The sequence below is a fragment of the Thermobia domestica genome, chromosome 10, assembly GCF_964235325.1.
Source record: "Thermobia domestica chromosome 10, izTheDome1.hap1.1, whole genome shotgun sequence".
Lineage (NCBI taxonomy): Eukaryota > Metazoa > Arthropoda > Insecta > Zygentoma > Lepismatidae > Thermobia > Thermobia domestica.
The window spans coordinates 180,382,427-180,406,765 of record NC_137463.1 but is presented as its reverse complement, the minus strand read 5'-3'; the positions used below and the strand labels follow the sequence as shown (position 1 = coordinate 180,406,765).

General features: G+C 37.8%; 1 protein-coding gene across 1 annotated transcript in view; it reads left to right on the top strand.

The window, feature by feature from the left end:
- Positions 1-1,211: 1,211 nt before the first annotated feature.
- LOC145662859 (uncharacterized) overlaps positions 1,212-24,339 on the top strand; it is a 119,555-nt gene continuing 96,427 nt past the window's right edge. Inside the window, exon 1 of the mRNA XM_081728795.1 lies at positions 1,212-1,514. The gene's annotated coding sequence lies outside the window, so the exon portion shown is untranslated. The remainder of the gene's footprint in view (positions 1,515-24,339) is intronic.

Below are 24,339 nucleotides of genomic sequence, written 5' to 3'. Positions count from 1 at the left end.
GAAATTACTGTCTCATCTCGAAAAGGATATATGTTCCTATTGGAAAAGCTGTCTCGTCTTGTGGACAAAACTAAAGATATGTGATTCTTTATAATTTTACTCTAAGTGAATCAAATGAAATGAAATCTTTGAGTTTTACGTCCGACGGTTATGCCGGTTAGGCTAAAGGAGACGGTGATTATGAGAAATGAATGAAATGGTGGAATGAAGAAAGTGGGAGGAAACGGGAGAACCCCGAGAAAACCCACGCAGACGGTGTTTGTCCACCACAAAGTTCACTTGGCGGGAGCAGGGTTTGAACCCGGGACCCCATGCACCAGAGGTGAACGCTCTACCACTGAGCCACCGCGGCCCCTAAGTGAATCAAATTCCACCTGAGTGAATAACATGATATTACCTGTATAGACAAATTCGCATTTTCCAAAGGCAAGATTTCCGTCGGAAATGTAAAATAATCAGATTGGGGAAACAGATAGGAGTTTAGCTTACAGCATCACTGGCGTCGTTAACTTTTAAATATTGGAGGGAGATGTTAGATTTCACATGTACAGATCTTTCAGATTGTTATATTTTTAGTACTTCTTTATTTACATTATAAAATTGTTAGTTTTCGTACATCAAGAAAACTGTACTAATATTGGCCACTCTTTGTCTTCTCCGTTCTCCCTCATATTCACATTTTGAATCAAGCTCACTTTACCTCTTTCGAGTCCTAAAATGCAAGGTTCAGAAGTTCAAGTATCGATAATTATTACATATTTTTAGTCTTCGAAGTAAAAACTAAGAAGATTGTCATATTGGTCAGGCACTTGATACTGCAATGAGTAAGCCAAAGGAAGACAAAACATGTTGATTGAAGACATACGAAAAATTCAAATTGTTATTTAAGAGCAGCTGACGTCAAAGATTATAGAAGTAGTATCAAAGTTTAATTTTTTACTACGTAAACACTTTTTTTTTTCTCCAAAACTCATGGGCAATGTAAAAACAACTATCGTACAGCCTCAAGGTCAGAAACCATGTAATCTCTAAAGACTGGAAAAGCTATTCAAGAAGTGGAAAAAAGTCCAAAAAATTGTCAATAATTGACAGCATTGTATGACGTCATAAAACTAATCACTTTTGTTTATTTTGGTATGGCATTTTCTTCTTAAAGAAAATAAAGTAACAGTGGTCACCTCATACGTCACTGCGGGCGTGAGCGTGTAACATACCTGAGAGCCACCTGGTGCTCACAGCATGAGATGCAACAACTGGAGAAGTGGCTGAGGAACGATGGCAAAACAGAGTTGTTCAGTCTGAGAGCCAGTTGCCGTGGAAGAGAGTTTCGTGCATTCCAGCAGACAGTAAGCCTTGCTTTGGAAGTTCGTCCAATGGTGTTGAATCTGAGTGCTAAGAGACAGTGGTGTAATAGTTGAAATATATTGTCAGTGTTTCTAAGTGTAGTGTTAAACTTTTAATTAGAAGAATGACAAGAGGAAAGCGCCAAATATCTGTTAACAGAGGACTCGGAGGTATTTACAATTTAGTATTTGATCTCTTTCCCTTTTAAATTTATCTTAGTTGGATCTAGACATTCCTTAGAAGCACCAAAACTTAATACGAGGTGCGGAACTATAATTTAATGTAGGATTCTAACCTGTTGGAATCGAACCCAGATTGGGGCCGCGGTGGCTCAGTTGCAGAGCGTTCACCTCTGGTGCTTGGGGTTCCGGGTTCGATCCCAGCCCACGCCGTGGACAAACATCGTGTGCGTGGGTTTCCTCGGGGTTCTTCTGTTTCCTCCCACTTTCTTCATTCCACCATTTCATTTATTACTCATCATCACAGTCTCTTTTAGCCTCACCGGCATAAGCGTGGGACGTAAAACTCCAAGATTTCATTTCGAACCCAGATTACGCACATTAAAGACGAGTTAGACACAAAGGGACTAATTAAAGGGTATCTGTTGATGAAATTAAAAGGAAATTGGTGTAATAAAATAATTACATCAGTTTCAGGTAAATTACCGGCTTACAACTTAAAAACAGAATTTTGTTTATAAACATGGACAAATATAATAACTTCTACATTAATGAAGAAGATAGTAGCCAACCCAGTGGTGATTTCAAAATAACTCCACTGCCTTCCTCCCGGAAAAAAAAAAATCAATACACGGGGAATGAAAGGTAGTACTGCAAAAATGTTATGCACGATTAGAAGAAATCTTTCAGTTTAACATCCCACCGTTATGCCCTTGAGGCTAAGAGAGATGAATGATTGAGGCAAGTGAATGATGATGGAAGAATTGGTGGAATGAGAAGATGGGAAGGTAACGGGAGAAAACTTACGGACACGATGCTGTCCACCACAAACTTACTTGGTCGGGGATCGAACCAGGGACCCCATGCACCAGAGATAAGCGCTCTAGAGCATGATTGGAGGTACGGCCCCTGGTGAGATGTATTTTTCTCGAGTCATGACCTGGAATCATCACTAAGCGAACTTGTCAGTGAAAGCTGGTTGGCTATTCGAATGGTCTCGAACTCAGTGGCGGATCTCGCCCGGGACCTGGAGCGTAGCCCTCCCCCCAGTTTTCGTGAGACAAAAATAATTGAAATTATTATTTATATATTTTTGAAAGTTTATAATAAACTCATAGTCTGGGTTCTGCCTCCCCCTTCCCAGTGTTTACCTTTTAGATCCGCCACTGCTCAAACTACTTCCGAGTTGTGGTCATAGTAGTTGAGATATAGACAGCAATATTAGTTTATGTTTAGATGAAGATAAGTGATAATTCACAATACCAAATCTAGCCTAACAGAAATTAGCGAAATAGTAACATTGTTTTCGATTTGAAAACAAAAAGGAAAAAAAAAAGAGTAGCTCACCTAAACAATTAATTTACGCACCTTTATTTGTTCTACGCATACAGTGAATTCCGCGTTATTATTAACATATCTTTTAAATTATGATCCGCCCCCCCCCCCTTCCCAAGGGACCGCGTACTACCAATTAGGAAAGACTGGTCTAGAACATAAGGCTGGGAATCTTAATATTTTGTTGTCGCAGTTTCGGAACTCGCCTAGGTCATAGGTGTACTGTATTTTCCTTTCATTAATTTAGTTAGCTTCATGTATTATTCAGTGTTCTTTAGTCTAAAGGACTCAAGCGTGAGTTGTAATACTTAGATACATAGTTAACAGTTGCATTATTGTCTACACATTTTTCAACTGATAATCACCTGTCGGTTGGTTTAGAGCCTACAGAGCTTCGTGCCCGAGGGTTTTTTTTTTTTTTTTTTTAAGGTATTTCTATATTATAAATGTAAAAGTGGCTATTAGTAGAATTGTTTTGAGGATAGTGTTTACGAAATGTATCGAACTATAGACACCCGACCCTAAAAGCGAAAAGTCGTATGGAAAGCAGTGGCAGCTTTAGCGGGTAGGCATGGGCCTACCCAAAAAATTTGAAAAATACATGTATCCATGAGCGAGGGAACGGGCTTACCCAAAATTAAAATCCTAAAGCCGCTCCTGATGCAAAGTCTTCTGTGTGTTTATAAAATTCAATAGTACCTTGAGATAACTTACAAAAGTCAAACCCTTTTTTACTATATCGTCCTGTTCTAAGATTTTCCTCTTATTGATGATAATTTTCGGATAGTACCCACCTGATTTCAATAGTACTCGTAGTTTCCTCCAGGCATTCTTAGTACAATGAACCCGAGTAAACATATACAATAATTACTTACTTTTTAAAGAAGTTTGGCTTACCAAAACTCCTTTAACTGGAATATATTTTCTCTGTCCGTGTGTCCGTTCGGCCGGGAAACCTAAATCTCAAGAACAACATGGTGGATTTCCGTCAATTTTGCCCAGGATTTAGAGAGAGTCATAAGTTAGAAACGGAGTTCGTTGATGATGATAGTATTCAAACCGGAAGTGGTTGGAATAAACTATTTCCGGTTTTAATATTGATCACTATGTAGCAAAAACGGTAATATATAGCGATAAACTCTTTCCTGGAATCGATTAAGGATACATTTAATCTTAATTATTAACTCTCTAATACAACCGGAAGTGATAGACATTTCAATATTGGTATACAGAAAAATCAAAAACGAAAAGATAGCGAGAGGTGTTTAAAAAAAAAAAAACTAAACCTCCTGACTCTCTCTCTCTCATCCTTCTATTCAAACCAAATATGACAGAAATAGGCCAGTTCCGGTTTTAACGTTGATCGATGTGCAGTGAATTAGCGAGAGGCAGTTTTCTGCAATCAATTAAGCGACCCAAGATTATATTATATCTCCACTCTAATCTCTCTACTGAAACCGAACGTGGTTTTACTACTTCCTGTCTCAACATATATTGAAAATATATCACACAACACAAACCAAATTAATTCAATTGGTGTACACATGACATTGCTATTTGAAAATATGACACAACACAAAGCGACGAAAAAACTCTTCTTTCAAAATGTAGGTGTAGAGAAGAATGGAGAAAATTATGCACATCGAAACGAAAAAGAATAAGAAAGCGTTAGGAATAGTGAAGGGGAAGGGGAGGAATAATTTTAGATGTAAGAAATTACTATGTCAAAATCTCGCTCCAAGATAGAGTACTGCGGTATACTGGTTCGGAATCGCTGTATATGTCAGTTATAATAAAAGTGTTGGATACATTCTCGAACTTAGTTTCAAAATATGATTTTATATTGTAGGACGTCCTTTTTTCTTTTTTTTCTTTTTTTTTTTTAATTTTAGGAAAGGTTACCAAATACCAAAATAAGTGTGTAAAAGTGTATGTATTTTGTATATTCCAGCATAGTTTCGGAATGTTTCAAACTTTGTTCCCACATGATTTACAACCTGGAAAAAAATACTGTAGGGGGACAGATACAAGTATGGAAGGGGATAACAAGTAAAATTAATCAAAAACGACCTCTATTAGTGGCGAATCCTTAGTCTTCAGGGTCACTGAGGAGAATACTGAATAAAAATAGAACAATTGACCAATATTTCTCAGATCCATAGTTTTCGGGGTGGCTAAGCTAAATGTGGAAGTACCCGATGACATATAAGACCAAGTTTAGTCGAATATAGAACGATAAGCGTAGGGGTTGGATTTTCAAAAATTCCGCTTCTAAGAGTGTGAAAGAAAATGTAAATGCTTTCGGAACCCGTGTGGAGAACGGGTGTTTCAGCTAGTGAAGTATAGATCTAAAACAGTCTGACAATTATAGTCATTACCAAAATATGTTTTTCTCTAGTACAATTTTGAATTTCAATATTATTTTACATTAAAATCATGATGATTTGAGTTTCGACTTGTGAATCTGGTATTGGTTGTGTAGTCAAGTGTAACTGTCGCGACAAATGCTGAGTTTGATTATATTGTCAGAAACGTTTGTTCTGTTTGCGAATTATTCGGTGCTTATGCTTGGCTTGCTTTACACTTTGTTTCACGCAATGGTCACATGGCTTAATTTCCACGACAACTTTTTAATTCAAAATTAATTAGTGAATCAAGTTAAGCAGTGCATGCAAGAAACTAAAAAGTAATTGAAAATTATTTCATTTGATGTAGTGCTTCCGCTAAACATAGCGATGAGTCTTGTCGTGGCGGTGGTTGCTGCGCTTTTTCTTTGCCGGGAGCAAAATAACCTTGAACTATTGTCTGGCATGGGTTAATGGGAAGATTATCATGTCTTCTTTGGCCATCTTAGCAGTTCACTTCCACAATACCTTGCAAGTTATGTTCTATTATACTTCAACAAATAAGAACTGAATATAATATTAATTAAAATACTTAAACATGTAAATAAACTTTAACACCATAGAGTTCAGACAGGGTTGTTGTATTTAACTGAATATTACATTTTTGTATTCTGTTATTTATTTATTTATTATTATTGTTAATGCTTTTATTTAAAAAATGCCTGTGCTAGTTATAAATACTTAAATACATAACTAATTTTGCGCTGCTGATTGGTTGTGAAGGAAATCGTCAAAATCTAAATAACTAGGAGAAATTAGCATTTCTGCCATGTATTGATAATATTGTCCTTTTTAATTTCATATAGTCTTGTTCTAGTCTTCAAATCTATATTAATTAAAATATTCATTTCATAAGTGTAAAAGTGAAAATGGCTAAAGAAATTATAATTTTTAAAAATACTAAGATAAAGTGTCCGTACTGTGCAGGTACTGCCAGATAAAGCACCTATTTGAAGATGAAAATATTGTACAATTATGTTGAATTTAATCTCCCTCACTGAACTAGCGAATAGTCGTGTATGGTCACGAGTTCGATTATTGGTGCTGGGGCTGATCTCCATTGTAAAAATGCATAATTATCGAGCGTAAAACGAGGCTAAAGTTTGCAGTGTAGCTCATCGTGAAGAACCATATAAATGATTCTAAAGGCTAAGAGAGTTTTGTGTAAAAACATTGCAAGTGAAAGTATAGATTTTCTCCTCCCTCCCTCCCAGGAAGCAATTGTCATCTCCCCACCCATGCTAACCTACAGCATTGCTAGTCTTCAAATTGCTTTCCTGAAAAGTTGATAATTTTGAGTTTTTGCTTGTCTGTTCAAGGTATGAGTTGGTTTAACTTGTTTGGAAATTTGTAGTCGTCACAACTTCACAGTGAGTAAAAAATTTTAGTAAGCTTATTTTAGTACACCCATTCTGACAAGTATTTTCGAAGAGTTTTTCCCTCTAAATATGAGATAGTATGTAACGATACTTTGTAATGATACCTTAAATAATAGTTTCTTGCGACTATCCTTCATGTTCTATTGGCAAATAGCCGAGCTCCGTGGAAAATGGAGTCGCATTAAAGGTTGTGTAGTATTCATGATAGGGAGGTGGTGTGTAGTCCCTATGCCGGTTTCACTTGTCAATGTTGGTTTTCTGCTCTTAGTTACCCACTTCTACTCAGTTAGCTCCCCAATCGTTTTACGAGAGACCCGGGTTTGGATCCCACATTAAGCTGTACGTCCAAGTCTCAAATAGCCTCGCTGCTGAATAGGATGATACCCTTCAACCCGGTTGTATTGCCATCACTATCACCAGGAAAGTTCAAAAGGTGCATCCGCCCAAGCAGAGTAATAACAAAAAATAATAATACATAAAATATTTTACCATTAATGTTATTCTCTGACTACTGACTCATTTATAACAAGACTTATCCTATCTACAATTTATATGTAGTTTGAAAATAACTGAAAGGATACTTCAGATATAGGAAATGATTTTTAATGAAAATTGGAAGAAGGCAAATGTGGTCAGCGTCGCGATCACTGATGCATATTGAGCTACGATGGCTCAGTGATACACACTCGTGAGTTTTGGGGTCACTGGTTCGATGCCAGCTCTCGCTAAGTGGGCTTTGTGGTTTACGGACATCGTATGCGTGGTTATTCTTTTCTGCGGGGGACGGGTGGGGTTTCTGTTTTCTCTCACTCTTCATTGAACCATTTCGTTCATGATCATCAACAGCGTCTCCCCTTAACTTCGGAGCATAGTAGTTGGGCATTCGACCAGAATAAGGAGATAAATGCTCATTAGCACTATTCATTCACTAACATCATGAGAATAATTTTTTACCATCAGTACCTTGAGACACCACGTTAAGGAAATCTACAGTACTTCAAATAGTTCCAGTCTATCCCCAATTGACTTAGCTTTCCCCAGGGGTAAAAGTGCGGGACAGCACGGGGGACGCCATTCCCCCACTTCCAGAAAATATCTGTAGCGTTCCCCACTTTCTAAAAAAATTACAATGGGCAAAGATAGGCAAGGGGGACGGCGTGACGTCATGCGTTCCCCTACCTTTCAAGACCCACTTATACCCCTGGCTTTCCCCTTTTGTTTTTCTCGCTCCTCAAACCGTATGCGGCCAACGTACGAGTTAAGTTTTAAAAACACATTATTCTTTGGATTGAGTTATTGTTCTCACGAGAGTTAATTTTATCAAACAGTAATAATCTTGTGATACCTATTATCTGCTCATTTACTGATTTTGATCAATGGCCTGAAACTGGTAAGAATGCCTAATCCAGCTTATTACACATAGTTCATGTTTATGGTCGCCAACTGGCGTCAAAATGAAACCCAGATCCTCAAATCTCGCTTGTTACGTACTTGTTTTCCCTCTTTAGGCTGTCCTATCATACTTTCATCCAATTTTATTTGTTCAACTGTAATATAGGCATAAGTATCCAGCCTCACCCTTAATGTTAGGGACGCATGCAAAGGGTGGTTTCTGGGGATACAAACCCCAGTAAATCCTATTTTTATGTAAATTTAGTCTACTTTTAGGAGTAATTTTAGAAATTTTAATATACTTTCTCATATTGAATTTGGACCCCTCGCGATATGAATTCCTGCACACTTGCCTGCTTAATGTTATAATGAATCAGATGCGTCGAGTAACAATACAGCATCCGAAAAGTAAATAAGTGAAGTTATCAACTTGAACCTTCTTGGACTTGAAATAAAATTTCATCTCTGACAATTTGAGCTAGAGCGAGATATTCTGATTACAAATATAATCTTGATCTCAGACTGTACGCGCAAGCATTCTGAATATCTCATAGTATTTCCGATCTCTTTTGTTACAAATTTTATTTTTATTAAGAAAGAATAAACACTATACAGCTAGTATCAATGAACCTTAATATACTAAAAGCCTCAGTAGTGGGAGGTGGGAACGAATTTCTGGACGGAAACTGGCTAGATACTGTGGCATAAAAGTACGATATTATTTTTCTTAGGGAACTACGGCTGCGGGATAAAAACCAATTAAATGATTAAAGTGCTCATATGTGGGGCGAAAGGTTCCTTCCTCTTCACTCTCAAGCCATGTATCATTCATTTTCTGTAGTCTAAAGAATATGATCGTGGCGTTGTTAACATAAGATTTCGTTAGGCTACGTAAGGATTTTATACCTCCATGTTTATTGATGCGCACCCCCCATCCAAAATTTTCCTAAATAGAAAGGAAAGGGATATTTAAACTAATATATATTATTTTTAATTTGAAATTTTGCACGATAGGGGGGAATTGTTTGACATACTTAGGGATACCACTAAATTAAGGGTTCCCACTCAACATATTTTTTTTTTTTCTTCAAGTAACACTACATCAAATTTACTATATATTTAAAATCTAGATGTTAAACGAAAACTTAAAATATAACGTTTATTATTCTGTGTTAAGAAACTAATAACGCTATATAGCTGGCGCGCACCCAGAATTTTTCGTCCAAAGGTGTCCAAGTTTTTTTGAGGGATCCAATATTACAAGTCACTACGTTTACGTAGTATTGAACGGGTATTATTCTACACCCGAAAAAAGGTTAGTAATTGTAAAATACTTCCACCTATATTTTCAGTAAAAAGTGGTAAAACTACATCGTCTTTATAAAAGAAAGAGTACAGATGAAATGTAAGACCAAATTCCCATGTTACATCAATCATTTTACCAGTGTTTCTTTCAGAAACGATCTTCCGGGAGGCACACTTGGTATTCCGGGGGAAGCATTGCTGATACAATTCTATTTATTATAGGTTCATTATAGACGTATTATTTTGGTCTTCTCCGGGGGCCAGTGCCCCCCCCCCCCAGAAAAACAGGTCTGGAAGAAACTCTGCATTTTACTGTTAAACAAGTATTGATAAAGTGTACAAAGATTTGTGTACAATAAGTTTTATTGATAAAGTATATGTTGACTCGAAGTTTTGGGGATTTTCGGACCCGGTGTACTCCCGCCAGTGGCTGTGCCCTGCGCTGCAGCACATTCCAATTTTGAAGGCCTCTACGGCAGTGATAACTGAATTGAGATGAGCAGGACCTCGCATTTTTAATCAACGCCTTCCTTGTGAACGCCCTTAATTCACGGTATTTCTATTTCAGTTCTTGTGAAGAACACAATAAGTAGGATATTTCAGCCTTTCTCTGAATAAGAAAAATGAACTTAAGTGAAAGGTTCTACTTTTTCTTAGAACTGAAATGGAATCAGGGCCATGACTTATGGGGGGCAGGGAGGCAACTGCCCCCTTCCAGGGAAGCTCCTTGCCGTTGGAGGGGGGCCCACTTTAAGACAAAATATTCTTACTCCATATACGATACGAACATGAAATTACAAATGAAACATCAAACAGGTTCACATTACATAAAGAAAAAAGCATACAAAAGGTAAATAAAACAAAAATGATTCGTGAGCCCATTTTAGTAAAAAAAATATCTACTATTAGGGGCCCTAGATATAATATTTATTTGTATGGCTCTGAGGTTTGACAATATTGTCCCTTTAATTAATTTATCATATATGAATCGGGTCCTGGGGCGTGTGGGAGAGCCCACAGGCTCCGGGGGGCCTACAAAGATTAAGAGAAACATGGAAAGAAGGGCCCTATTTTTGAATTTTGCGGGAGGTCCAAAACAACTTTTTCTAGGGGGCCCAATTATTAATGTTTACTTCCCAGAAAAAAAAAAAATAAGTTACGGGACTGAATGGATGAAATAAAAATAAAAATAAAAAATGTTTATAGCAAAAGTTATGAGTGACTTTTTCACTTCTGGTTTTAGTGAAGAAAGTAGTGGGTGTCAGAACAGTAAGTTGGTCTCAAGATCAGGTTTACTTTAAGTAAAAACAAGTTAGCCAAGACAATGTTGGTCTTCAGGTGTCGTTTATTTTTAAAACTATGGAAGTAAACATAATGATGTTTACATCAATATTTTAATCTTGTTTGTTTACAAGTTTATTTTTAATTTTTCCTTAGCTAGCAAAAGTTAACGATCTACTGTACATGGACAACTTTCTTTGTTTAAAGCACTGTACAAGATATTAGGAAGTTAATTTAGCGTTAAAATTTGTATTAGTGAACATCATTAGAAAATTGCTACCTTACCTGAAATACTTCCGTTTTTATTATTTGCGCAGGGGACTTTGTGTCATTTTGATTTCCGTAATATTTTAGGATAAGTAGCAGTGTCTCGTGTACATCACATAAAGGGGTTTTGTTTGTATTGGGAGATATTTTCTTATTTAATATTGAAATCAGAAATTGTAATAGGTTTCTACCACTTCCCCTTTTAGTAGAGAGATTAGAACGGTAATGGAATATATTCTTGTGACGCTTAATTGATTGCAGGAGACCGGTTCTCGCCATCTATTACGGGTTTTACCCCATAGTGATCAACTTTAAAACCGCGAGTGATTGACTTATGTTACTTCCGGTTTTAATAAAGAAAAGAGTGCAGTGGTGTTTGTTTTTTGTTTTTTTTAATGCTAAATGATTTTTTAAAAAAGCTACTCGGTGTCTTTCTGTTTTTGCTATAGACTATGTAGATCAGTAGCGTAGCCAGGATGTGTGTTTGGGGGGGGGGGGCAAGTGCTGTTATAGGTACATATAGAAAAATTACAAACAAAAAAAATATAAAAATATATAAAAAATTAAAAACATCAAAGCACCAAAGTACATTGTCGGACCTCTTTGGGGGGGCTCGGCCCCTCCGCCCCCCTCTTCCCTACGCCACTGATGTAGATCAACGTTGAAACTAGAAATTGTAGTGGATTTCTATCATTTTCGGTTTTAGTAAAGAGTTTGGGAATGAAGTGTATTCTTGGAATGCTTAATCGATTGCAGTAAATCGCTTCTCGCTAGTTATTACCATTTCTACACTATAGCAATCAACTTTAAAACCGGAAATAGTTTATTTTTTACCGCTCTTTCTTTCAATATTACCTCCATCGGCGAACTCGGCTAACTTTTGACCATCTACGTCCTTGCCAAAATTTATGATAATTCATCAAGTAGGTTTTTTTAATTTCCTGGACAGACACACGAACAGACGAGTCTTGGAAAACCAAACTCTTAAAAATGTGGAGCAAATGAGCAAAGCGCTGGTGACCATCTGTTTCACTTTTCTTCATATTCCTTTCAACTTGTACTCCAAAATAATACACAATAACTTAGCACATTCAAGAAAATTTTCAGAGGCATGTGCGTATGTTGGTTTCAGTACTACGCGTTCGTATAAATAGTGTAATTTCTGAAAAATTGTGTTTTTTTTTTTTTTTACTTTTTACATTAAGATTTCTTACGTAAAAATAAAAAAAAAAAACTACTAATTTTACAAAGCAAAAGTGTATTTCTTGTGGCAATTGGAAGAAATAAACGCATTTATTCAGTAATCTTAATATGTATAATAGATCACTTGTTAGTTCAGAATACAAGGTCATGTGTGTGTGTGTGTGTGTGCGACCTAAATCCATATTACATTTGCCTCTAAGTGGCATCGTTATGTCACTGGCGTTAATGAATTGCCATGATTCATAAACAGGGACCGCCTGATGTCTTGGGAGTCAATTACCTCGATGTAAAAGCGCATCTGTTTAGATGAAATGTCTTACGACAGAAGGAATGAATCGTAACGTTGATTACTTTACAGATATGTAACTTCACAAGCTTTAATCTTTTAATTATTTCAAAGTGAAGGCTGTCTCAACACAGGATGAATCAAGATTATCGCTGTTACTATTAACCCACAATACTCTATTATTTCAACGAATCATTATTAGTAGTGCTTTCTATTTCCCTATATTATCCTACACTGTATTCCAAATAAATCAGCCTGAAGTTCCTGCGCGCATTTCGGAACATCGTGTACCTCAATGCGTATATGTTGGTATCTATGTTAATCTAAATGAAGTGTTGCCAGTGGTGGTTCTTAACGTAAATCTCATCGGCCAAGTTAAACTGAATGAAGTGTTACCAGTGGTGATTCTTAATGTAAGTCTTATCGGTTAAAATGTAGATTTTAACGCTACAAGCTAAAGGAAGAAATTTAACCTAATGCATTAATTCTTGTATATACACAGTTTCAGGATAAAATTTAAATTTTTACCGATTAGTTTCTCTCAAAAGCCGCCACTGATTTCAACACAGATTGCTTCACCATTTATAATTTTTATTTTAATCAATAATCATTTGTAGTTATAGGTAAATAAATTCAATATGTATTTCATGTTAATGGCTTTCCTAGGGACATGGCGAAGGCCAGCGGTAACACGCTTACATATGGTGTGAAAATTTTCTGGTTCAGTTTTCCGAACTATGTATATGGGTTTATGCCGTTGTGAATACGTCTTTACAGGTTTCTTCTACTTTCTAACTGAACTTCATTATTTTCTTGCTGTCATCATCTTTAGCTTACAGGACATAAACGCGAGTCGTAAAAGATGGTATTTTTTTTTTGTTTCTTTAGAAATAGTGATCTTATTGAATTATAAAATTTGTATTATTATTATTATTATTATTATTATTATTATTATTATTATTATTATTATTATTATTAGCTATGGCATTTTCTCACTGATGTATGTCATGGTGTATGTTCCCATGTTTAACTTAAGTGAAGAAACTGAATTTTAGGTTTCGGATCAACATAGTGAGTTAAAAGGTAGCGAACTTCAGTTCAGTGATAATAGTTCGCATGCTGACCTTGTGTAACACTAAGAGTCGTCTGAGTAGAGCTGTACGATATATCGATATCGGAAAATTTTACTAAGGATATTTTGATACTTTTCTGTATTTCGATATGTCCATGTTTTTAATCTTTTGCCTATATATAATAAAAGGTACGGACCAACGTACCTACTTATCTTTGAGCTCCTATTTCCGTTATTCATGAATCATGTAATTGTGTTAGGTTGTTGGGGAAAGAGTTAAGATCTAGAATATTCCCCTGAATATCACTTACCCCTCAATGGCTATGGTTACAATGATCACGGATTCGATTCTCGGTGGGAGAGCAATGAAATTTGAACGCATTGCTGTGGTTCGGCTTCTAGTTTAAACTGTAGGTTCATGTCTCATATGGCCTTGGTGCTGAAAAGGGGCGCTGGAGTTCAACAAACAACAATTGCATGAGCCTATTGCTTATACTCTACTGCAAGCGTGAAGGCAACAGGGGCACGTCTCTCGTACTCCCCGATTCCTGCTCTTTATAAATTATACCTAATAGAAGTTATTTCCACCTTTTCCACTTTTAATATTCCTGCTAATTGTTGGTCTGGTTATGACACGAGGAAAGTGAATTACAAGCTTTGAATGAAGAAAACTTACACTTTTTAATTTCCTTGAGACATCTTATCTTACTATTGGCAAATAAGGAAGATCGGTGTATGCATACATTGAAGATAAGTGTGTCTAATCTTTTGAAATGTTTCGACGTCGTCTTCACTTAGTAAATCATTAAACTGACCTTCGGATGTCGTCTTACAGATACAGGGTAACAATGTTCTTTCCTCAATTGAGTAATGCTGGAGAAATTACCAAGAGACCAGGAAACATAACAACAACCTTTATAAGTATTGTCAATACCTTTCGTATAGGACAGAGAAATAAGATACAATTTTAAACCCCAGTATTCCTATACCTCAGAGTTGCTAGCAGCTTATAAGCTTCTACATGTATTGATGAAGCGTGAATTCATGTGGAATCAGCAATTTGTAGAGTGTATAGAACGATGTACCAGATAAATAAAGTTAGCCAAATTGTATTAAATGTTTCTTACATGTAAAAGATGTTCTCAATTTTTGGAATGCAATATGACCGAAGGAGTGCGTGGAGGTGAGATACCCAGGAAGTGGTATAGTCAGCGCCACGCATCAGCCACGTTTTTATAGGGGCTCTGTGAACCCTTGAGTCGTAGTGGAACTAAGATGGAACGAGAACATGGTATATGTTTGAACCGGGGATCGACCTCGGACCGTCAAGTTAGTAGGTTGATGTCTTACCGACTAGCCCACCGAGATGGCCATTTGCAATTGTCTCGCGCGGGCTCGAATACTCAGTGGGTCTCGCATTTACTCATTCCACATTTGTTCAGCTCGGGCCCGCTAACCTCAATAAGGCTTGCATTAGCTCGATCTTGCGTTCATTAATCTCATTGGGCTCATTCTTTCTAATAGCTCAGGCTCACTGAGCTCAATGTGTCTCGGGGGGAGGGGGCTCAGTGGTAGAGCGTTCACTGGTGCATGGGGTCCCTGATTTGATCCTAGCTCGCGCCAAGTAAACTTTGTGGTGGACAAACACCGTGTGCGTGGGTTTCCTCGAGGTTCCCCCGTTTTCTCTCACTTTCTTCATTCCACCATTTCATTCATTTCTCACCATAGTTTCCTTTATCCTAGCTGGCATAATCGTGGGACGTAAACTCAAAGATCTCATTTTATTTCATTTTGGATGGGTCTCGGGCTCACAATTCACTTATAGGGCTAGTGCTCACACGGACTCGTTCTCAATTATGTAGCTCGAGTGCCCATGATGAAAGAATTCCGTCCCCACATCCAGCAAGGTTCTGCGTTTACTATTCACTGCTCACTTCCATCAATATTGACAGCTTGAATGGCACTAGGCTGTCAACAATAACTTATATGTGTCAAACTTAGACTCGAAGTCTGGACCACCAGCTCAAAATCTCGAAAGGAGAAACGTTCTCGATTTCGCATCGGACGTACAGATCTAACACATGGATTCTAATTCGTGCTGAAGACCCACCATTGTATGTGTCCTATACGAAGTACTCAACATCTGCTTGAGGATTATGCTTATCAGCTTCGAACTGACTTTGCCCTACCAGCAAATTTCCAACACTGCTTGGAGATGATCATCGAACGATCTCTCAGATTTGGTTCTTCGTATCCTACCCGCATTGTTATTATTAGAGACCGGATGTTTAGGCACTAAAAACCTGGAAAATAGGCAGGCAAATAGGCACTTAGAATTTAAAAAATAGGCAATAAAATAGGCACTAAAATGTAACTCGAAATAATAAAGATAAATACTCAATACCATTAAAATATAGATTCGTCATAGGTAATGTTCAAAGAATATAGAAACATACTTGTTTGTTAAATAATATCTTCTTTTACTGTATATGCAAAAACGAGGCATGTTATGCATTGCACATACTGAGTGAATCTGAAAGATGTGCACATACTTCGGGAGGTGATTCGTGACATGAAAAGAAGACAAAAAGTGCTGTTGCATGTTGTCGAATTCTGCGTCGTGTTCGAGTGACAGGGGTGCCAAATTGGAATCGAAATCGAATCCTGACAACTGGAACGGGACATAAAGGTGCGCACATACTTCAGATGATGATTTGTGAAATTCAAGAGGACTTTAATTTTCTTTTCATGTCACGAATCACCTCCCGAAGTATGTGAACATCTTTGAAGTTCATCCTATATATATATATATATATATATATATATATATATATATATATATATATATATATATATATATATATACAAGGTCTGTATGATAAGTAATGAGACTCGCCGCGCCGCGGCGCGCGTGTCGCTGGAGCGGGTTTGTCGGTGATGGAGGATGTAGGGGGGGGTCCGAGCAAAGCAACGCACCGCGCGTCAGTTGGCTCCGAGCCTTAGTGGAGCGCGGACAAGCCTTGGACAAAGCCCTTGTGAACATTCTTGTCACGGCGGAAAATCAACAAACATGGAGGGTTCCATCGAACAGCGTTATGCGATCAAATTTTGCGTTCGCCTGGGGAAAACGGCTACTCAGACGCTTTCTCTCATCACGGAGGCCTACAAAGAGGAAGCCCTATCCAAAGCCCAGGTGTTTCGTTGGCACAGTGCGTTCCGGAACGGCCGGGAAAGCGTTGAGGATCTGGAGAGGGCTGGACGCCCGACGACAGTGACTACGGACGAAACTGTGGCAAAAGTGAGGGATCTCCTGAACTCAGACCGTCGATTATCGTTGAGATTGATTGCTGATGAACTCGATATGAACCACACAACAGTGCACAAGATTGTGACGGAACAATTGGGAATGAGAAAAATCTGTGCGGGTGGTGCCGCGAGTGTTGACTGACGAACAAAAGCAACGACGTGTTGATTGTTGTCAGGAACTGTTGAACCTCATGAACAGTGACCCTAACTTTGAAGATGACGTCATAACAGGTGACGAGTCGTGGGTGTTCCAGTACGACCCTGAAACGAAACGTCAAAGCGCGGAGTGGCACACTCCTGCGTCCCCGCGCCCCAAGAAGGCCAGAATGTCGAAGTCAAAGGTGAAAACAATGTTGATTGTTTTTTTTGACAATGTGGGGGTGGTCCACAAGGAGTTTGTACCCCAAGGACAAGCCGTCAACGCCGCCTTCTACAAACAAGTCCTTGAGAGACTGCACAGGAGCGTCAAGCGGAAAAGACCGGCGATCGCTAGCCGGTGGAAGTTGCATCACGACAATGCCCCTGCCCACACCGCCTTCTTAGTGACCTCCTTTTTGACCCGGATTGGGGTGGAAGTCCTTCCACAACCACCCTACAGCCCAGATGTGAGCCCGGCCGACTTCTTCCTCTTCCCGAAGCTGAAGCCACGCTTGAAAGGAACCCGTTTTGCAGACGTCACAGCCATCCAAGCAGCCGTGACCACATTTCTAAAGGACATGCCGGCTGCTGACTTCCAGGGGGCGTTTGCAGCGTGGAAACATCGATTGCAGAAGTGCATCGACGCAAGAGGAGAGTACTTCGAAAGCTTTTAAGTCCCTGTACAGATCAGATCAATAAAACAATGTTTCCAGACCTGGTCTCATTACTTATCATACAAACCCTGTATATATATATATATATATATATATATATATATATATATATATATATATTGTAACGTACTACGAACTTGTGTTTACAAACACATAATAGAAGTAAATATGTGTGTATTATGTTACGTAAATTATATATTTTCCCAATGAAGGTTTATTTTGAAGAAAATGCATTGAATAAGCAATATTAGGCACTAAAGCAATTATTTAGGCAGTAAAGGTCGAAATAGGCAAAATAGGCAAAATAAAATTGGCTTAAATCGAAACTATAACCCCTCATATAAACTTTAAAACGTCATTTTTGATCATATCTTTAATATTAAAGAATAGGCATTTTGCCTAACATCCGGTCTCTAGTTATTATCCTAGTGTTTATACTTAGCTCATTTTTCATTTTCTCTTGTATGTTTGCGGGGGGAATATTTATAAAGGATTGCTACTAAAACGTGAAGTTGAATATTTCACATATTGAGAGGTGAAGTTGAATTATTGTACTTTATAAGAGATTATATAGGTTATGAAAGGGGTATTTTACCTGGGAAGACTGAACTTAGAGACAAGAAAGACAAAACTTAGAAGGGGGGAAATTCCCAGGCTTCCCTGCCTACAAATAAATCCCTGTTCATAGTAACTTGGATCTTTCCTTGCCCTCGCCACGTAGCCCCGTCAAAAGATTAATATGCCATTGTGTTACTAATTGTACCCCTAGTGGTTTTATCACTGTTTGTAGGTTTCTGTATAATATTGCATTTTATGGCAGACTCGTTACTGCACTTTACATATTGAGAGGTGCAAAATTACCTTTAGGCCCTGCAGTAATTTAAGTGGGAATACCAATGCCGATCTGTTATTCAGTTCAAGATAGTTTGAGCCCGAGAGCCATTCTTACGAATTTGGAGGGGACACGGTGGCTCAGTGGTAGAGCGTTCACCTCTGGTGCGTGGGTCCCTGGTTTGATCCCAGTTCGCGTCAAGTGGTCTTTGTAGTGGACAAACACCATGCTCGTGGGTTTTCTCGGTTCTCCAGTTTCCTCTCTCATTCATTCCACCATTATATTCATTTCTCATCATCACAGTCTCCTTTAGCCTAGCTGACATAACCGTGGGACATAAAACAAAAATTTCATTTCATGCTTTGGACATCTGAAACTTTGGCGTTAAATATTTTTTAATACACATTTGGATGTTCTTGTGCAAGAGAACTTAAAATGAAATCTCTTACTTGGTGTAAAAGATTCATTTGTATGAATAGAGAGAGAAGCAGCCCTTGTGGAATGGAGAATATTAGGGCGTTTTATCATTTTCCTTCATCTTTTCTCCAAGGAATTTTCAATTTAACTGGATAACTTGATAGACCGTAACTTGAGAGGGCAGAAATCTCGGAATCTTCTTGAGATAACACTGAAATGGTTCTTATGATTTAACGGATGAGGTTCTCATTCTTAGTGATAATTATCGTGTTGCTTAACTACTTTCTTCTGAGTCTTACAAGAAAGCTCTATTCAAAATAGCAATTTTCAACTGGAATTCCACGGTGAACGATTCTTGGATAATGAAAAATCTAAGAAGAGTTAGGACTGTTTGGAGTGTGCGAATGCATTATATTACTATTCGCTATTTTCAACGAATCTAATTCTCTATCTGTGTGTGTGTGTGTGTGTGTGTGTGTGTGTGTGTGTGTGTGTGTGTGTGTGTGTGTGTGTGTTATTTGCGAATTTTTCAATTTTGAGCCCTTCTTTCCATAAAGCATCAAAAACCATCTAAAAGAAGTGATGGAATTTTTAGCGTCATTCTTACCGTTGCCGAGATATTGAGCAAAAGTTCCAATTTAGGAGATTCAAGGAGACATATCTCGGGAACCGTAAGTCATAGAGAGATAATATTTTGCGAATTCTTCAATTTTGAGCGTCTTCGTAAAAAGAGCATATCGTAGAACGTTTTAACAGAACTCTTAAACAAAACATGTGGAAAAGATTTAGTACTCAAGGAAATTATAAATGGATAGATATATTACAAGATTTGTTTAATAGGTATAATAGTAAAGTGCATGGAACAATTGGTATAAAGCCTGTAGAAGCTAATAAGAAATATTAGTTATTTTTAAGTTCGTTCTGGCAATGCTCTTGGAGCATTCTCAACTGGTTTTATTGCATTTAAAGGTTTGACCAGAATAATTGTAAAAATTCTTAGTTCAAATCAGTACTATGTTAGTTCCACATTAAGTGGTTTTGTGGTTGTTCCCTGTAGACCAGAATATATAGTAATGCAAATGAACGCTTATGGAAAACTGGCAAAGCGGCGATTGAGAGGGAACGGGATAAACCTTTTGATAGTCATGAATTCGATATCTTCTTTCAAAGGCTCGCATACTCTGGAATCGAACGGCAATGTCTTTTATATTGGAAGTGAGCATTATACCACTTAACCATAATGTCCTATTCTTTCTGACAGTTTTTTTTTTTTCCTGTTCGTGTAACCATGAACATACAGTGGTTTGAATATATATCATGTTTCAAAGTATGAACGATTATTGCAATAGTAAGCACAATGTATTTTGATGGTCGTTATTAAAAGCAACTGATTTGCTGAGTAGGACTGCTGCGTATTTAATTTTTGGAATTCTTTGTGTGTGTCAACAGGTATGCTGGATATCGGAAAAATGTTTACAAATAGGGCTACGTTTCAGTCATAAATAGACTAAACCTCCGGCCTTGCTTTATAAGTGTATTGAACGTGTTTAAAGACAATGGACAAATATACGAAAACAGGATGTTAGAGTGGTTCATTCTCAATAAGCATCTCAAAGATTTTTTTTTTTTTCAAACGAATACTTTGGCAGTTCACGTAACTATTGTTTATTCGTATGTTTGTTTGGCTATAAAAGTGTTTGCTACTATAACCAGTGATACCGAATACCTTCGTACTTTGCTTTGTTTTTATTATACGCAGATTGTATGATACTAGGAACAAAAACACTCTATGTGTGCAAGTAAAGAAGTGGGGGGGAGTCTCCTCGACACCTGAAGTAATGTATCTGCTCGTACGGATATCCATTCTCTCGCCACCCATTAAGGTGTTGTCTTAGTTTCCCCAAAATATCGATGGGGACGTTCTTCATTACCAATCTGTTTCTTGGTAATGAATGAATGGTGTGGTTATGTGGTATAGATTCTGTTTAGTCTTCGTATTTACATCTTTTCATGATGTTCATAATTATACTCTTGGTTGGGCGTACGGTAATATTTAGGCTATATCCGTGTATTTACTCTCTTTTACATTGTGATAGATTATCAGTTGTTGCTGGTCAAAACTTGTATTCCTTAGGTTGGCGTCTCATGGTATTCTCCAGGATTTCATATTACTTATTTGACACACAACCCACAACGAATCGCTTGTGTTCCTGGGGCCGCGGTGGCTCAGTGGTAGAGCGTTCACCTCTGGTGCTTGGGGTCCCGGGTTCGATACCAGCCCCCGCCAAGTGAACTTTGTGGTGGACAATCACCGTGTGTGGGGGTTTTCTCGGGGTTCTCCAGTTTCCTCCCACTTTCTTCATTCCACCATTTCATTCATTACCCGTCATCACAGTCTCCTTTAGCCTAACCGGCATAACCGTGGGACGTAAAACTCAAAGATTTCATTTCATTTCATTTTCGCTTGTGTTCCTCTTTCGTGACTCTCGCCTGCTATCTACATCCTTTATCATACTGTCTACAGCGTCCAGAAGGTGTAAACGCGGGTTGTACCACCAAAATCGATTATTAACCGATTGAAGTATTTGGTTCTTATGTGTCTGTAATTCACAGATACACAATTTGTCATTAAGCAGAGCATATCTACTTCTGCCACCGTCACATAGGCTTGCTGGTTTGTTGATCTGGAGTTGAGCGTCCGTTCAGCGCTGAGGCAATATTTTATGAGGCATGGACCTATATTAACCATATTGCCACAAGGGAGTTTTATATAGGCTTATAACAGAAGGTTAAACAAAACACAGCTTATCAAGAGTATCTCATTCTGATCTGCTACAGGAATGATTCTTCTTCTATATTCTCTCTTTGTGCTCGAAGACTGATCCCTTGGTAAAGTATGGACTGTACAGACTGTACAGCAATAACACGACACAAAAATATTAGTTGAACCTTTCTTTTGAATGTAGAATAATCGAATTGTCCCAGCAGTCTGTACCACAAAGTGTCAGACTTCGGTGACAGTTTCGGGACTCAAATGTTCATTGTAGGCATCAGTAGAAAGTTATTCAGGAGTAAGGACTCCACAATAGGACCGATTTAATGTAGTCCAATAAAACCGGATGATACCTTCAACTGAACTGACCATAACAAAACTAGATGATACCTTTATGTCAACTGCCCACAACAAAACTGGATAATACCTTCAGGACAACTAGCCACAACGAAACCACCGAAGATAGGACAGCTGGTCTTCGTCAGACGTTCAACAGTATCTCATTTTAAAGAATGCACAGAAGAGCCCGTTTAATTGGAACGATGACCGCTATCAAATTGGATCCTAAAGGAATGGAAGAACATATTCTTTGTAGAAGAATTCAGATTCAATTTACCAAATTATTCTTCCCGCACATTCGTCTGTAGAGAACTTACAACACAGTTTAATCGTAAGAACAATATACAGAGGGATCAGTTTCATTGTAGTGGAATACGGGTGTGTTCAAGCGTCATGTTCAATGGATGCACAAAGCGGCACTTCGTCGATGAGTATTTTTTCAGAAAAACGGAGCCAATATATACCTACTTCATGCGAGTCTTTTCAGATGCACACTCGGCTTAGAATTCATCTTGATGGATGATAATGCACGTGCGCATCGAGTTAACTTAGTGGGTGAACTTATTGAAGGTCAAGATATCTACTGCATAAGTGACCAGGGAGGTCTTTAGATGAACCTTATAGAGCCTGTCTTGAATTCATTACAAAGACGAATTCCAGTGAAGTGAAGTGGATTTGAGTTTAGCATCCTGTGCAGAGCGAGTCTATGAGACGTGGATCTACAGCTTAACGTGGTATCCGAACCACATGAGCTCCCGCCGTGAATCAAACCCGGGTCTCCCACGCCGAAAGTAAAGACTAGTTGAGTCCTCCAGTCTCTACCAAGGACAATTTCATAGCTCCGCATTGCTCTTTCTGAAAAGTGGAACTAGCTTGTAGAGCATGACACGTCATTGCGAAGCATGCGTCCACTTGCGGAGGCGGGAGGATTGCACCCCATATTCAGTCTTCACTACAGCGAAATTAAACTACCGCTAATTTTAGTTTTTCTGTAATATCTTCAAAACAAATAAAAATATTCGAAAAGCAAAAACGTAGTGAACTAGACAATGCGATTTTGCATGTGATACCGTTATCACAACTCATCTATCTGCTTTCGATTTGTAACTGTAGATAGATCTAACATTTTTTGTGGGTTCTGTAAATAGTGGCATACTAAAAGCAAATAGGTGAATTGTGGTAAAGGTATCACATGCAAAGTCGTATTGTCTACTTCACTACGTTTTTGTTTTTCGAATATTTTTGTTTTGAAGATATTACAGAAAAACTCCAAAATTAGCGGTAGTTTAATTTCGCTGTAGTGAAGACCCTTAAGCTCTATTTTTGTTAATGAAGCGATCTTCAACTTTTATTTTGTGTTTGAGCCTTTCTAATACAAAAAGAATTATAAATATATTCTTGTATTCTACTCCACTTACCAGGTAATCTTACAATTGATTGTATTTTATATATTTTCTGCAATTCTGAAACGTAATAAGATATATTCTCATATCTTGGTTATGCTTAATTTCTGGACACTAGTATAATAACGTATGAGATGGAATGTTTAAGGTATTGTCATAAAATACAGGAATCGATCCTGAGTACTACAGGATTACAATTATTTTGTGCGCCGCTGTTTTTATTCTATACACCATAAATATTCTAAAAAGCTCAGCCGAATGAAGCATGGTCTACGCATGTCCTGTCTAGTACTTTGATGTTCAGTAAACCATTTCTTATCATAAGACATTACAACAGCAACAGCGGTATCTAATATGATTAAATGGCTATGCGTGCTGTATATTCACTGGAGCCTGAAACTAAGTAACAGAAACAAATGATTGTGGGTTCATCCAACCATATTTCCTGAAACATAACATTCCTTTCCGAATCACAAGGTCATATTCAACCTATATATATTTTACGTCATAGCTATGCAACCGAGTACGGCTATTAACGTTCAAAAACCATACTAAAGTTCTGAATTAGTCGTAAAACACCAATATTTTGTGTAATGTGGATAGTTAATAAAGTAGATTAAAAACTGTTGTCAACTTACTAACCGATGTGGAACGATTCTGTTGATGCAGAATGAAGTTCATCTACGTCACTTACTTTTGATTAACTTCGAAACACGGTACGAACGATATAATTATTATGTAATAACCTAAATGTGTAAAGTGTATATATAGTTTATAAGTAGTCCAATTAAATTATATAGACTACTTAGTTCTTGCACAAGCTAATTTTATGGAACAAATTACATACTGTAAGCTTCACCAAGTAGCGTTTTTTATCAGATATATTTTAAACTGTTATTTTAAAGATCCTGCGATAGGGTCATTCGTGCTGGACGTTGTTTTACAATTTTTGTTTGGGGTGCTCGTCGCAGGTCAATCATTTCGTTGTATATTAGGCCATTGCTTTATG